This window comes from Heterocephalus glaber, unplaced genomic scaffold (assembly GCF_053883595.1).
Source record: "Heterocephalus glaber isolate CG9 unplaced genomic scaffold, H.glaber_assembly_v1.0 deba00000768, whole genome shotgun sequence".
NCBI lineage: Eukaryota > Metazoa > Chordata > Mammalia > Rodentia > Bathyergidae > Heterocephalus > Heterocephalus glaber.
In genome coordinates, this window is record NW_028258162.1 from 2994511 (window position 1) to 3009044 (window position 14534).

Below are 14534 nucleotides of genomic sequence, written 5' to 3' on the forward strand. Positions count from 1 at the left end.
TTAAATAATTATATATAAATGTGTTAAACTTGTTTATTGAAATTTCACATATGTATTACATAATTCTTTATAGGTAAAATTTACTTATTAAATTTGTAAATTTATCTTTTATTTGCTATATTTGATATTTTTCTTTGAAAATAGTTTCCTTCATTGTACAGATATCCTTGTGTATTTTATTCTGATAAATTTCACTTTTTATTTTTAACTGTTTACCTCCTAGAAATAATGCCAGTTTGTTGTGTGAGGTGGAGAGCACATTTTTATTAACATTTTGCCATCCAGTTGTCCCCAAATGTGGGACTGCTTCTATTAAATCAAGTTTTAACTTTAGAATAAATTTAGACTTGTAGAAATATTCCAAATATAATAAATATTGTTTCCAAATGCATATAGTTCCCATATATAACACACCCAGTTTCCCCTATTATTTATATTGGTTCATTCTCACAATTAATATAACCAAGATTGATACATTACTATCAAGTAAAATACCCAGTTTATTAGATTTGCATTTTTATCTAATATCCATTTTGTTTTCCAGGATCTTATCCAGCATAGCACTTTATATCTATTTATGTCATCTTAAGTTCCCCTTGGCTATGATGGTTTCTGAGACTTTCTGTGCTTTAATGACCCGAAAGTACTGGTTACACGCTTTGTGGAATGCCCTTGACCTTTCTCACCTAGTATAGGTAGTGTTTATTAGGTTTCTTCACTGTAAGTTTACTTCTTGTTCCCTTTCCATGTTGCACCTTCAGAAGGAAGTCACTACATGCCCACAAGTACAAAGTGGGAGAATTATAGTCCCTCCATTTGAGAGCAGAAGATCTACACAGATTACTTGGACTCTTCTGAACAACAGATTTATCTGCTCTCGGAAGAAGCACTTTCAATCTCTGTTCTCCACAGGTGTTGAGTGACCACAGGTACCATTGTTAGATTTCGTGGTGGAGGAGTTTCCTATCTGAGGATTGGGACAGATGGGAAAAATCTGCAGCCATTGTCCAGGTGGGCTCCGTTTCACTGTCCAACAGGTATCAGCAAGTGATTCGTCTCTAACTTGTTTGACTGTGGTATTTATTACTCTGAAGAGTGTTCTGTATGTCACTGCTTTGGGAAGCAGTACTCTGTGAACTCTGTCCTTTAATGCCTCAGGCTATTTAATGATACTTTCTGGTCATGAGAATCCTCTTGGAGAAAAATAATGTATTCAGCCTCTCTGGTTAACAAATTCTGGACTGATGAAGAAAAACATTTAGCTCTTGAGCTTATGACAAGATTGTTAATTATATTCAGTGTTTTAAAATTGTTCAATTCTGTAACACACAGTTTGATTCACTTCTAGGGTCTCCCTGTAAATATTTAAAAAAATCATTAACTCTGAGAGTTTATTTTATTCACTTAGATTATCCCAGCTAGTCTTCTGTTTTTGCTTTGCCAATCCAAGTAGTTCCAAGTCTTTTAGAGTTTGTAAGCCCTAATTGTGTGTCTAACACAATTAGAAACATGCTTATATTTATGACACAGTGTGGTACCCTGTAGGAAATTGATCCTTACAGATTGGTTCTTAAGACTTGTCCTTAAAATAACAGAATTCATTATTTGACTTTGATTATTCAAATGTCTTCTACAGAGTTGCATATATAGTAAGACATGTATAGTAAGATGTTTTGTTAGTAAGCATAGACTTAATAGTGATTTTGAAAGTGTTGTAGGAAAACTAATCAAATATTTGTAGAAATAAATATTGTATTGTTTATTTATTAAAATGCTTTATAATACACTAAAAGATTATTGGGATTTAAAGATCTTTAACAAGAATGTAGAACTATTTCAGTAAACCAAAGTAAGATTATTTTGTATTTCATTAGGGAAGAACAAAGGACATTCTGGTGGTAAAATACTCTTACAGTATTGAACTTTTAGAAATAAAATAAATTAAACTGAAAATAAAAATTCCTTTGTAGCTCTTCCCTCTTGACCTGAAAATGAGCAGCTCTGAAATGTGAGCCATGTGAATCCTGCTAAGAGTTCTTCTGATGACATTTTTAAACAATGGGATCTTTTTAGGAGGTTCCTTTCAATGTCGTTTATATGTTTAAAAAGCAGATATATATAACTCAAAATTTTAAGCTGCTACAGTTGATCCTTGATCAAGTGTCTCTCATATTACATATTTATCTTACTAAGTTTATTTAGCTGGAGTTCTTTCCTAATATCACCTAGTCAAATGGACAAGCCTAGTCTTTATTGTGTACAGGTGGAAAATTATTTTCTTGACCTGGGATGGATGGACCCATAATTTCATTTCTTGAGAGGAACTGAAGAAATGTGTCTAGTCTCCTTAGGTGCTTGAATGGTGGTAGAATTCTCTGCCAAAGCCAACATACTTAGCAGAGGCTCTGCCCTTAGCGTCCCTGGACTGTGACCTGAGCAGAAGCTTCAGACCTAAAGTGAGAATTCAAAGGGACATAGAAAGTGTCTGAAGTGCTTTAGTTAGAACATTCCAAGGGAAAATGCTGTGTGAGGTTTTTTTTTTTTTTCAAGTGTTGCATAGCACATTACAAGCTTAGCTTAAAATGAATATTACCACAAGCTTAGTAGCTTAAAATAACATATATTTATTATATGTTATGGCTTGTACCTAGCTGTCCTCCCAAAGCCTCATGGGATCATAAGTGGGGCTTTTCAGAAGTGGCTGGATCTAGAATGTGTAATGCTGGAATTGATTCATGGTGCAAAGCTAGGATTAAGGGTGTGAGTGCCACCTGCCCTAAGAAGCCTGGATAAGATATAAGGGAGAGAAAGAGCTGTGGTCAGCCCTTGTTGCTTTGCTACCTTCTGCTTGTGTGCTATGCCACCCTGCCTTGGAGCCAGCCAATTATGGACTGAAACCTTTACAAACTCTGAGCTAAATAAACCTTTTCCCCTTTAACTTTGGGTGTCAGGTATTTTGTCAGCAATGAGAAAGGTAACTGAGACAGAATTTGGTACCAGAGAAGTGGGGGGTCATAGCTGTGACTATACGGTTCAGCAGCCTTTGAGACTAGCTTGTGGGAAGAGTGGAATGGTTCAGAGATACCAGCTGAAAAACTAGAGCTGGAATGCCTTAGGCTATACTTGCTAGGAGATTGTGGTCAGAGGTCAGGAGACTGATAGGCTGGTAGAAATCTTGCTGGTAAAGACCAGGCTTGGGAAGTCTCTGATGGGAAGAAGGACTGCATTGGCTGTTGGACTCCAGAACATGTGTGTTATGCCTTGGCAGAACATCTGTCTGCATTTTGCTTGTGTTCTAGAGACTTCCTGAGACCGAGATTAAGGGTGGCACACTAATTAATCATTAAGGCAGTCTAATGTTGAGGCCATGGCTTCGCTGCGGTTGGGGGCTTTTAGCCAGATCTATGTTGAGAATCAAGAGCAAAGAGCTCAGCAGAGTGATTTAAAACGCTTTGAGTTTGGCCAGAAAGGAAGCTGCAGTAAAGCTGTGGACTGCAAAGACAGGAGCTCTTGCTTGTTGAGAATGAAAAGGAGAATGGAAAAGATGGCCCAAGGGCATCACAAGAAGCAGCAGGACTCCACCCTTTGTGGCCTCACAACCGAAAAAGTGAAAGACTTTTCTTTGAGAAGAGAGCCCCAGAACACCATGTTCCAGAATGGCAGTGGCCTAGAAAAGTTGTCCCTTGGGATTTGGTTTATAGTCACTGGACACTTACAGCCAAGAGAGAAGGAAGTCTCACTACTGCTCCAGCTGGCAGCAGACCTTGGCATCATCCACATGGTGCGCTGATTTTAGGTGCATGCAGAATTGTACAGCTTTGGGGTCAGGAAGGCTTCCACCCAGATTTCAGGAGAAGGCCTGGGAGGTCAGGCAGTATGCCTCTGAGAGGTTAGCATGTGAAGCAGTGAGTGTGAGGGCAAAGGTGCAGTGGAGAACCCAGGAATTTGGAGAAACCAGGAATGTGGATCATCTGAAGAAAACTGCAAGGAGGGAGCAGAGCCAGCCCCAGAGAGAAGCCATGGGAGGTACAGCCACCAGGAGTACCCTAGGGTTGGAGCCACCCAAGCCCTTCGAAGTTCACTTCTTGGCACAGATTGCCTTGGATGCTGGAAATGGACCTGTGGGATTTGATGTTTGCCCTGCTGGACTTTGGACTTGCTTTGTTCCATTCCTTTGTAACTTTTGGAATGGAAATGTCTATCTTGTGCCATTGGATAAGGAAAGTGTTTAACTTTATTTTTATTTGTACAGAGGCTTGGAGCTAAGAGTTTGCCTTAAATCTCAGAGGAGACTTTGGATGTGGTCTTTACAGTAATTCTGAAACTGTTAGGACTATGGCAACTTTTGGAGATGGACTAAATACCTTTTGCATAAAGCATTGTGCATGAGTCTTTGGGGAGCCAGGGGCAGAACGTTATGGCTATGTCTAGATGTCTCTTCATAGCCTCATTCAGTTATGAGCTTTTTCAGAGGTGGCTGGATCTAGAGTGTATAATGCTGGAATTGATTCATGGTGTAGTGCTAGGATTAAGGGTGTGAGTGCTACCTGCCCTAAGGAGCTGGATAAAATATAAGGGAGAGAAAGAGCTGTGGTCAGCCCTTGTTGTTTTGCAGCCTTCTGCTTGTGTGCCTTACCGTCTTGCCTTGGAGCCAGCTGATTATGAACTGAAACCTTTACAAACTCTGAGCTAAATAAACTTTTCCTCCTTCAACTTTGGGTGTCAGGTATTTTATCTCAGCAACAGGAAAAGTAACTAAGAATTTATGTCAGAGGTGGTGTGGATAGGAGTCTGCTAGAGTGGAGCTTCGTCCTTTGCTCATGGTCTCATAAGGGGCTTCCATCCGTAAGTGGGATGAGCTCCATTCCTACATGGAGGCGTGGCTTGAAGAGTCCTCATCCAAGCTCAGTCCTGGTTCCTCTGGCTTTCAGCTGGTCGCTGCCCTCAGCATTCTAACTCTGCCGCATGGACTTTCTGACATGGCCCATTGACTCCTTAAATCCAGCTAGGGAGAAGGAATCTTTTATATGCTAGCCAAATAGAGTCATACACTGTTAAGATGTCAAACCAATCTTTGCCCTATTGGTTAGAAACAATCTTGAAGTCTTGCAAGCACTCAAGGAGAGAGGACTACACAAAGACAGGGAACAGCAAGAGGTAAAGATCATGTCTGTTACCACAAATACTATGTTTTGTCTTAAGGAAGAACCAAAGGAAAAGCTTAGCATTCTGTTGACCTCTGATAAGCCCAGGAATTGGCCGTATGGTAATATTATATGGAACAAAAGACAGTGATGATTTTTAAGATTTTGCAATGACTGTTTTACTGTTTCAATTGCTGTTCCTTATGAAAGGCCCAAAACTGAGCTTTTCATTTGTCAAGTGACTTCTAAGGTCAAAGAATAAGTTCTTTTTTGAGGCACTAAGAGTGACTATCACTCAATCGAGTAGTTCCTTGCATATGGCAGGTTCTATTTGTAATTTGCCAACTTGTTGATCTTCTTGGATATAGATACACATATTTACTTTGAATAAAAAAATAAGAGATCTGGTCCAAAATTTAATTCTATTTGATTAGAAAAGCATGGAAATATTGCAAAAGTATATATTTTTTACTTTTATTAGGACATGTTTGCTGTACATAATGATGGCATTCACTGTAGGGAATGGTACAAGTACATGACACATTTTAAGTCCTTTTCTCCCCCTTCTCTCCACTCCCATTTTGAACAAAATATATTTTTAAATAATAGATTTTTCAAATTTAAGTATAATTTACATATCATGAAATACGTCGATCTTAAGTGTACAAATTGTTGAGTTTTGAATGAAGCATATATCTCTTTAACCAAAATCACAAAAGAAATAATGCACTTTCAGAAAATCAGATTTCAAAAATTAAAAAAATAAAAATTTCAAAGAGAGACCTGCACTTCCATGTTCATTGTAGCATTATTCCCAATAGCCAAGATAGAGAATCAACCTGTGTCCACTGATAATTGAATGAATAAAGAATATGTGGTACATGCATACAGTAAAATGTTATTTACCTTTTTTTTCATTAAGTTTATTGGTACATTTTAGGTATACAATATGCTGATATTCATTATTGGGAATTTGTACCTCTATATGATGTATCTTGGTTCTTATTTTTTCCCCATTCCCCTGGCCTCCCTTCAACCTCTCCACCTTACAAAGACTTTGTTTCCATTTTTCCCTTTTCTCATATTTTTTCCTTTCCCTTCTTTACTTTCACCTATCCCTCCCACTTCCCCTTTCCCTTTAGACCTTTTCTTCCCATTTCACATTATCTGTTATACATTTTGATCCTTATTTACACTTTTAGTTTCTCACACCAAAAAGAAACTATTCAGTATTTACACATGTGTGTCCTATTTATTTCACTTAAGAGTATGGCTTCAATATATTCACTTTTTAAAAAGAAGGAAACTCTGCCATTTGCAATGACATGGGTGAACCTTGAGGAGATAATGCTACATGCAATAAGCCAGACGTAGCATAAGAAATATTGGCATGATCTCACTTTTCTGTAGAATCTAAGCTACCCTAACTCACACAGGTAGACAGTAGAATAGTGGTTGCCAGAGGTTGGGGTATAGGGAAGAGGATGGTCAAAGGATACAAATTTTTAGTTTGGCAAGATGACCAAATTCTGGAAATCTATCATATAGCATGGTAACCATAGTTAATAATAGTCTGTGATATACTCAGAATTTAAGAGAGTAGGATTTAATATTTTCTTTTCCCCCTCCACATACATGAACACACTGTGTTAACTAATGGATATGTTAATTAGTAAACATTTCACAGTATATACATATATCAAACCAGCACATACACAGTAAATATATAGAATTTTCTGGTGAATTATATCTCAATAAAGCTGGGGGGAAATAAACAGCATATTTCCATCATTCCAGAATGTTTACTTATGGGCCTTTCCAGTCAAGCCCTACACCGTAGATAACTATAGTACTGGTGTATATCACCCCTGACTAGTTTTACCTGGCTATATAGCCCATAGTCTTTTGTGTTTCCTTTTTTTCGCTCCCCAAGATTTATCCACAATGTTGTGTAATTCAGTAGATCATCACATTTTATTGTCAAACCACTGACTTTTGAAACTAAAATACTACTCCCACACCATACAAGTTTATATATGTATGTAATGATAATAGCAATATCTCAATAAAGGAAACCCATTAAATTTAAAAGATTAGAGGTTGAAAATATTTTACCTTTTTTCTTTTTCTAAATTATTTTAATTGGCATTGTAATTGTACATCATTATGAGGTATGGTGTGATATTTCCACGAATATATGTGTGCTGATCAAATCAGGGTGAATAATATATCCACTGTGTTTGATGATAGATAATGTATCTATTTTCTCAAACATTTACTATTTCTTTGTGTTAGAAGCATTCAAAATCTTTTCTTCTAGCTATTGTGAAATATGCAACAAATGACTGTTAGCTGTGATTCTCTTGCCCTGCTGTGAAGCCCTAGAACTTATTCTCCTGGCTGCATCTTTTACCTGAGAACCAGTCTCTTACTGTTGCCACCACCTTTCCCAGCCTCTTGTAATCACTATTTCTGTGCCTGGCTTGCTTCACTGAACTCCTCTAGGCTCATCCATACTGCTGCATATAACAAATTCCTTCTTTGTATGGCTGACTAATATTCCACTGTGTATATATACCACTATTTTCTTTACCCATTCAGGTATTGGTAGACACCTGAGATGATTACACATCTGGGCTCTTGTGAGTAGTTCTATAATAAGCATGGGAGTGCAGATGTCTCTTTAACATGACACCGTCACTCCCCTTCCTTTAGATATGTGCCCAGTAGTGAGATTGCTGGACTATGTGGTAGTTCCATCTTTGTTTTTTCATCTTCTTGAAGCATTTACATTTCTTCTGAGTACTAGCCTTCTGGTTTGGACCAAAATGTTCCCAAAAAGGATTATGTGTTCAGAGATAGGCTTTTGGAAAATGATCATGGGGCTTCTAATCTCATCTGTGGATCAATCTATTGAACTCATAGCTGACTAGGCAGTTAAGTAGGGCCTATTTCGAAGAAGTAGGTCAGTTGGGCATATCTTGTTCTCACTTCTTCCTCCCTCTCTCTCAACTTCCCACCCTTCATGATATGAGCAGTTTTCCTCTTCCATGCTCTTCTGCCATGATGTTTCTGCCTTGTAGCCAGCCAACCATGGAGTGAGTCCTCTTAAACTTTGAGTCAAACAAATCTCTCCTCTTTTTTTTTTTTTTTTCCTTTTTTTTTTTTTGACCGGGGATCGAACTTGGGACCTTGTGCTTGTGAGGCAGTCAGCAGAACCACTGAGCTAAATCCCTGGCCCTCTCTCCTCCCTTAAATGGTGTATGTTATATGTTTTTTTCCTAGCAACCGAAAGGTGACTATCACAAGTAGGTACATGTTTACAAGTTCTAGTTGTCTTTTATTTTGAACTTAGCTTTAAAAGAAAGACATAAGACTCATTACCAAAAACTGTGATCAATTTATTAATGTCCCCTTTAGGACCATTCTAAACTTGCCATTTTTTACTTCACTGATTACATTCTTGGATTATGCTAAGCAAACCTCGCTCCATTCCTTTTTCAAAATTGTAAAATACTCCAAATTATCACAGTATTTTCTTTTTATAATTCAGCAAAATTTTTTATATATTCAGTCCTTTTCATTGTTATTTAAGAATCAATTCCAGTGCCTCTCTGTCTTCTCTAATGTTAGCTGGTATTTATGTATACATTTCCTTTGGGAGTAGTTATTTCCATATCAGTATTTTATTTTACAGCTTTCTTTCTTTTCCAGTGCTGGGAATCAAGCCCAGGGTCTTGTGAATACATGCTAAGATGTACATGCACAGTCATCCTCATCAGTATTTTAGATGCATAAAAGCAACTCTCACATAAAGGGAATGTTAAGACTTTGATATTACATACATATGTTTAATAGATATTCTGTAATCCTCCCAGATAATCAATGTTGTACTCCTACATTACGTACTTTAAAGAAGTTTTTAATAGTTCCAGGTAAATTATTAAACCACATTTTTGTGGTATTAGGTATTTGTGGTGCATCTTATTTGAATTTTCAAACTTCATTCAAGTTGTGATGGAGGTATTGACTAAAGAAACTCATTATGGAGAGGTTTATTCTTGTCTGAAGTTGCATATATGACAGATCAAATGATGTCCCCTAAAATAACTTAAAATTCTTAAATTCATTCTCACTGTGGATCTGAGGAATATTGATAACACTATACAGAGTTCCTCATTCAATTCAAGATATGTTGACAATGTGTTACTAGAAAATAGTTTCACAGCATCAAGTGATATTTATTTCATCTTAAGAGTTCTTTCAATTAGATCATGTTCACTAAACCAATTACAAAAGCCTCCAACTGTCTGGTTTGAACATGGTGCTAGTTCCTTTGAAATAACAAGAATGACTTGTGTGATTTGCTTATTTTTGGTTACCATCACTGTTGAGTGAATTTAATATTATTCTGATGTTAAAAACTCATACCAATGTTATATATCTTGTCCAAAGCAGAGAGCATTGTTACTGATAATAACCAAATAAAATTTTTGGTTCTTGAGTGATAAAATAGATCATGGAGAAACAAATTGATAGTATATATTCAGAGTTTGATGCTACATGACTCTTTTATCAGATACTTTGTCTCCCACTTGTGCTTTTTAAGTTCTTTAGTATTATGCTTTTTTATTCTTCACTTTGTATTTTATCTTCTGAAATGTCTTTTGTGCTTATTTTTCTTCAAGGTAGTTATGCTTTTTTATTAGATTAGTATATAAAGGTTGCTTGATTTCTGTCACTTGATTTGCCTTTTGACTCATGTTTATAATCTATTTGCTTTACAGAAATTTAAAATTTTTATGCAATGAACTGTTTCAGTAACTTTATGGATCCTAGGTTCTGTGTCTTGTTTGGAAAAACTTTATCACTTAAAAATTGTATAAAAGTTTATTTTAGTTTTCTTCTCCATCATAGTCTCATATTTTTATCTTTAGATATTTAATCAATTTATAGTATTGGCTATAAATATATAAGAACCTTGCTTTTTAGAAAACTCACTTGAGATATTCTCAGTACTATTTATTTAAAAAGCGTATCTCCTCACTTATTTGAAATTCTGTCCTTAAAATATCTTATTTATGTATGGGCAGTTAGGTGCATTTTTAAATTCCCTATTCTGTTTCACTGACCTCTTGTTATTATGGGGAAATCATAATCTATTTTATTGGTACAGTTTTATAAGTACTCTTAATACCTAGCTGGATTATCCATCGCTCATGGTACTTGTTCTCCTAGCTATGTCTCGTAATTGTCTTTTCCTATGACCTTTAGAATGTGTTTGTACTTTGGCATCTGTTTGGAGATTGCTTTAAAGGCACAGACTTTCTTTCAAAGAAATGATAATTTTTCATTAATGAATCTCATTAATGAAGTATGTCCTAAAATTTATTCTAATCTTCTCTTATGTTTGTCGGTAGGGTTCTAAAGTTCCCTTTTAAAAAATTTTGATGTAAATCCTATTTATTTGTTGCTAATTTTATCAGTAAAATTTTATATCTAATATTGCCAATAAAAATGAGATTTGTTTCTATTATATTTTCTAATTTCTTATTATATAAGGAAGAGTTGCTTATATTTTGTACATGGTGAGATATTATTTTGAAGTTTTAACAAATTCTCGCTTGTTATGTTATTTTTTTCTTAACTTTTAGCATTCTTTCCTTGGTAAGAAAGATGGAAATAACACAGAAATGCAAAGCAAATAAAAATAGACCTTTCTAGCCATTTGAACTTTGGAGATGTAATTGCTGAGAAGTAGGGTCTTCAAGAAAGCCCCAAATTTTGGGAAACATGTAAAAATATAAACATCAAATCTTCCTGTTTTTCATTTATTGAAATGATTCCTTGGGTGATAGGAAAAGAAGAGTGGGAGGGGAAGTAAGTGGTATTAAGTGATGAATGGGATCCCAGACACTCTTTTGGGCCACCTGGTTAGGTTCTGGGAAGGAAAATAGATTAAAAAATAAATACTGAGCTAAGTGTGGTGGCATACTCCTGTAATTTTAGCATTCTGAGAGGCTGAGACAGGGAGACCACAAGTTCTAGCTCAGCCTGTGCAACTTAGTAATTTAGGAAAAACTCTGCCTCAAAATAAAAAATGAAAAAGGTCTGAGTATGTAGCTTAGTGTGAAGGCCCTGAATTCAACCCTCACTCCTCCTGAAAACAAACAAACAAACAAACAAAAACTCCTAATAGGTCTGGGAAAAGCCAATGAAGAGAAGTCTTGTACTTTATCTTTCTGGATAGAGGCCTGGGAAGCAAACATCAAAAACAAGTAACAAACAGCAAGAGTAAACATCTCAAATGAGAAAAATGGTATGGCCAGTCTAGGCAGAAGATGGAAACGCTTCAAAGCATGGTGTGCATGCAGCAAAATGATGTCTGTGCTGAAGAGTGGCCCGGTCAGCGGAGGTGCAGCTTGGGGCTGGCGGGCGAATCCGACTGACTCCCAAATAGTAAAGTTTTCAGGCTCCCTGGCACTGAGCTCCTGGGGCTGCATAGTGCCACGTGAGGCAGGGACTGGACCCCTTCGAGGGAGTTAAAGCTCATTCATCCCGGATTCCGCTTCCTAGAAACACCGCGCTCTGGTTGCAAGGGGCGGTCCTGCTTCTGTGCAAATTAAGTTACACTTGGATGGCAGGAAGTGCAGAACACTAGCGCTTTGAACGCCCTGCGTGCCCCCAAGCCTGGACATTGTCCCCAAGGCGTTTGCTACCTTAGTTTCATGGATAGTTTTAAGATAGGACATGCGAGATAAAGTTGTGCGTCCGCCTCTCAATTCTGTTTCCCTGCCTGCCAGAGTCACTTTGAAAAGCCAGGAACCTTCTCTTAGTCTCCATTGCATTGATTTCTGCTCGCATCTTTATCATTTCCTTTCTTGTACAAGCTTTGGGTTTATTATGCTCTTCTTTTTCTAGGAGCTTGAGGTTCTGCATCAAGTTATTTAACTGAAATCTCTCTGTTATCCTAATATGGGCATTCACTGCCATGAATTTCCCGTGTAGAACTGCTTTCATTGTGTCCCACAGATTCCTGTATGTTGTACTGGCATTTTCATTTACTTGTAGAAACTGTCTAATTTCTTCAATTTCCTCTATGACCCATTGGTTGTTCAGGAGGGTGTTGTTTAATTTCCATGTGTTTGTGGGAGTTTTACGGTTTCTTATGTTACTGATTTCCAATTGTATTGCACCATGGTCTGATAATATACAGGGGCTAACTTTGATTCTTTCACATTTACTTAGATATGTCCTATGAGCTACCATGTGATATATTTTGGAGAATGACTCGTGTGCAGCTGAAAAGAATGTGTTTTCTGATTTTGTAGGGTGGAACGCTCTGTAAACATCTATTAAGTCTATTTGTTCAATAGCTTCGTTTAGTTCTAGAATTTCATTGTTAATTTTTTTCCTAGTTGATCTGTCTATTTGTGACAGAGGGGTGTTGAGATCCCCCACTTCAATTGTATTAGTGCTTATTTGGTTTTTCACGTCCATTAATATTTGTTTTGTATAGTTGGGGGCATTTGTATTTGGTGCATATATATTTAGTGAAAATGGCCATACTTCCAAAACTACTATATAGATTCAATGCAATGCCAATCGAAATTCCAATGATATACTTCACAGAACTAGAGAAAACAATCCAAAAATTCATTTGGAAACAGAAGAAACCTGGAATAGCAAAAGCAATTCTAGGCAACAGAGACATGGCTGGGGGCATCACAATCCCCAACTTGAAACTATACTACAAAGCTACTGTGATAAAAACAGCATGGTACTGGCAAAGAAACACCCGAAGATCAGTGGAATAGATTAGAAGATGCAGAAACAACTCTAGACATACTCAGTCACCTCATCTTTGACAAAGGAGCCAACCACCCTCATTGGAGGAAAGATAGCCTATTTAATAAATGGTTTTGGAAAAACTGGATTTCAAGCTGTCAGAAATTAAAACTAGACCCATACCTATCACTGCACACTAAACTAAGATCGAAGTGGATTAAAGATCTAAATATTAAGTCAGAAACACTAAACTTGCTGGAAGATAAGTTAGGTAGTACTCTTGATGACATTGGCATAGGAAAAGACTTTATGAACAAATCTTCAGTAGCACGGGAGCTAGCACAAAGAATCAACAACTGGGATCTCATTGTATTAAAAAGCTTCTGCACTGCAGGGGAAACTACCAACAGAGCTAAGAGACAACCTACAATGTGGGAAGAAATATTTAGCAGCTGTAGCTCAGACAAAGGTCTACTATCAAGAATATATAAAGAATTGAAAAAAAAATCAGACCTCCCAGATTCAAAGACCCAATTCAAAAATGGGCATCCAAAATGAACAGACATTTCTCAGACAAAGAAGTAAAAACAGCAAGTAAATATATGAAAAAATGTTCAACATCACTGGTCATTCAAGAGATGCAGATGAAAACAACACTGAGATTCCACCTCACCGCACAAGAAATGGCTGCTGTCAAGAAATCAACCAATAACAAATGCTGGCGGGGGTGTGGAGAGAAAGGAACCCTTCTCCATTGTTGGTGGGAATGTAGATTGGTGCAACCACTGTGGAAATCAGTATGGCGATACCTCAAAGAACTAGGACTACAGGTCCCATTTGACCCAGCTATTCCCCTACTGGGAATCTTCCCCAAAGAATTAAAAGAATCATACCACAGTGATATATTTGCACCTATGTTTATAGCAGCACAATTTGTAATAGGTAAAGCTTGGAAACAGCCCAAATGCCCATCGACTGTAAACTAGATAAAGAAGATGTGATTTTTTTATAAAATGGAGTACTACTCAGCCATAAAGAATGAGAAACTAGAGACATTTATAGCTAAATGGATGCATATTGAGGGAATACTCTTAAGTGAAATAAATAGGACACACATGTGTAAATACCAAATAGTTTCTCTAGTGTGAGAAATTGAAAGTGTAAATAAGGATGAAAATGATGAAAATGAATAATTGATAATTTGTAATAAGCAAAGGTCCAAGGGTTTGGGGATGGTGGAAGGGAAAGGGGAAAGGGAAGAAGGGAAAGAAAAAAAAGTATGAGAAAAAAAAATGGAATCAAACTGTGTAGATAGGGAAGGGTGGAGGGGGTGAAGGGTGCACAGGTAATAAGAGTAAAAATAAAAACTAAGATGCATCATGTTCTGGTACAAACACCCAATGATAAATGTAAATGTATTTTATACCTAAAATGTAGCAATAAATATATATATATATATATATTTTTTTTTAAAAAATTAAAAAAAGAAAATGAAAAGCCGGGAACTTTGGAGTTGAAAACCGGGCTTGTGCAGTGAGCCTTCCAGTTTAAGGGACTTCTGATTTTTTGGATTGAGTTTCCACCTGGAAAGGAAAAGTTTGG

General features: G+C 36.8%; 2 long non-coding RNA genes across 6 annotated transcripts in view; both read left to right on the forward strand.

Moving 5' to 3' along the window:
* Positions 1-14534, forward strand: part of LOC110344879 (uncharacterized) — a 465109-nt gene that overhangs the window by 54366 nt on the left and 396209 nt on the right. The window lies entirely within an intron of this gene.
* LOC147829064 (uncharacterized) overlaps positions 1-14534 on the forward strand; it is an 87082-nt gene continuing 72548 nt past the window's right edge. The window contains exon 1 of the long non-coding RNA XR_015449607.1: positions 1-14534. This exon is cut by the window's right edge and continues 43069 nt beyond it. This is a non-coding gene — a long non-coding RNA (uncharacterized LOC147829064).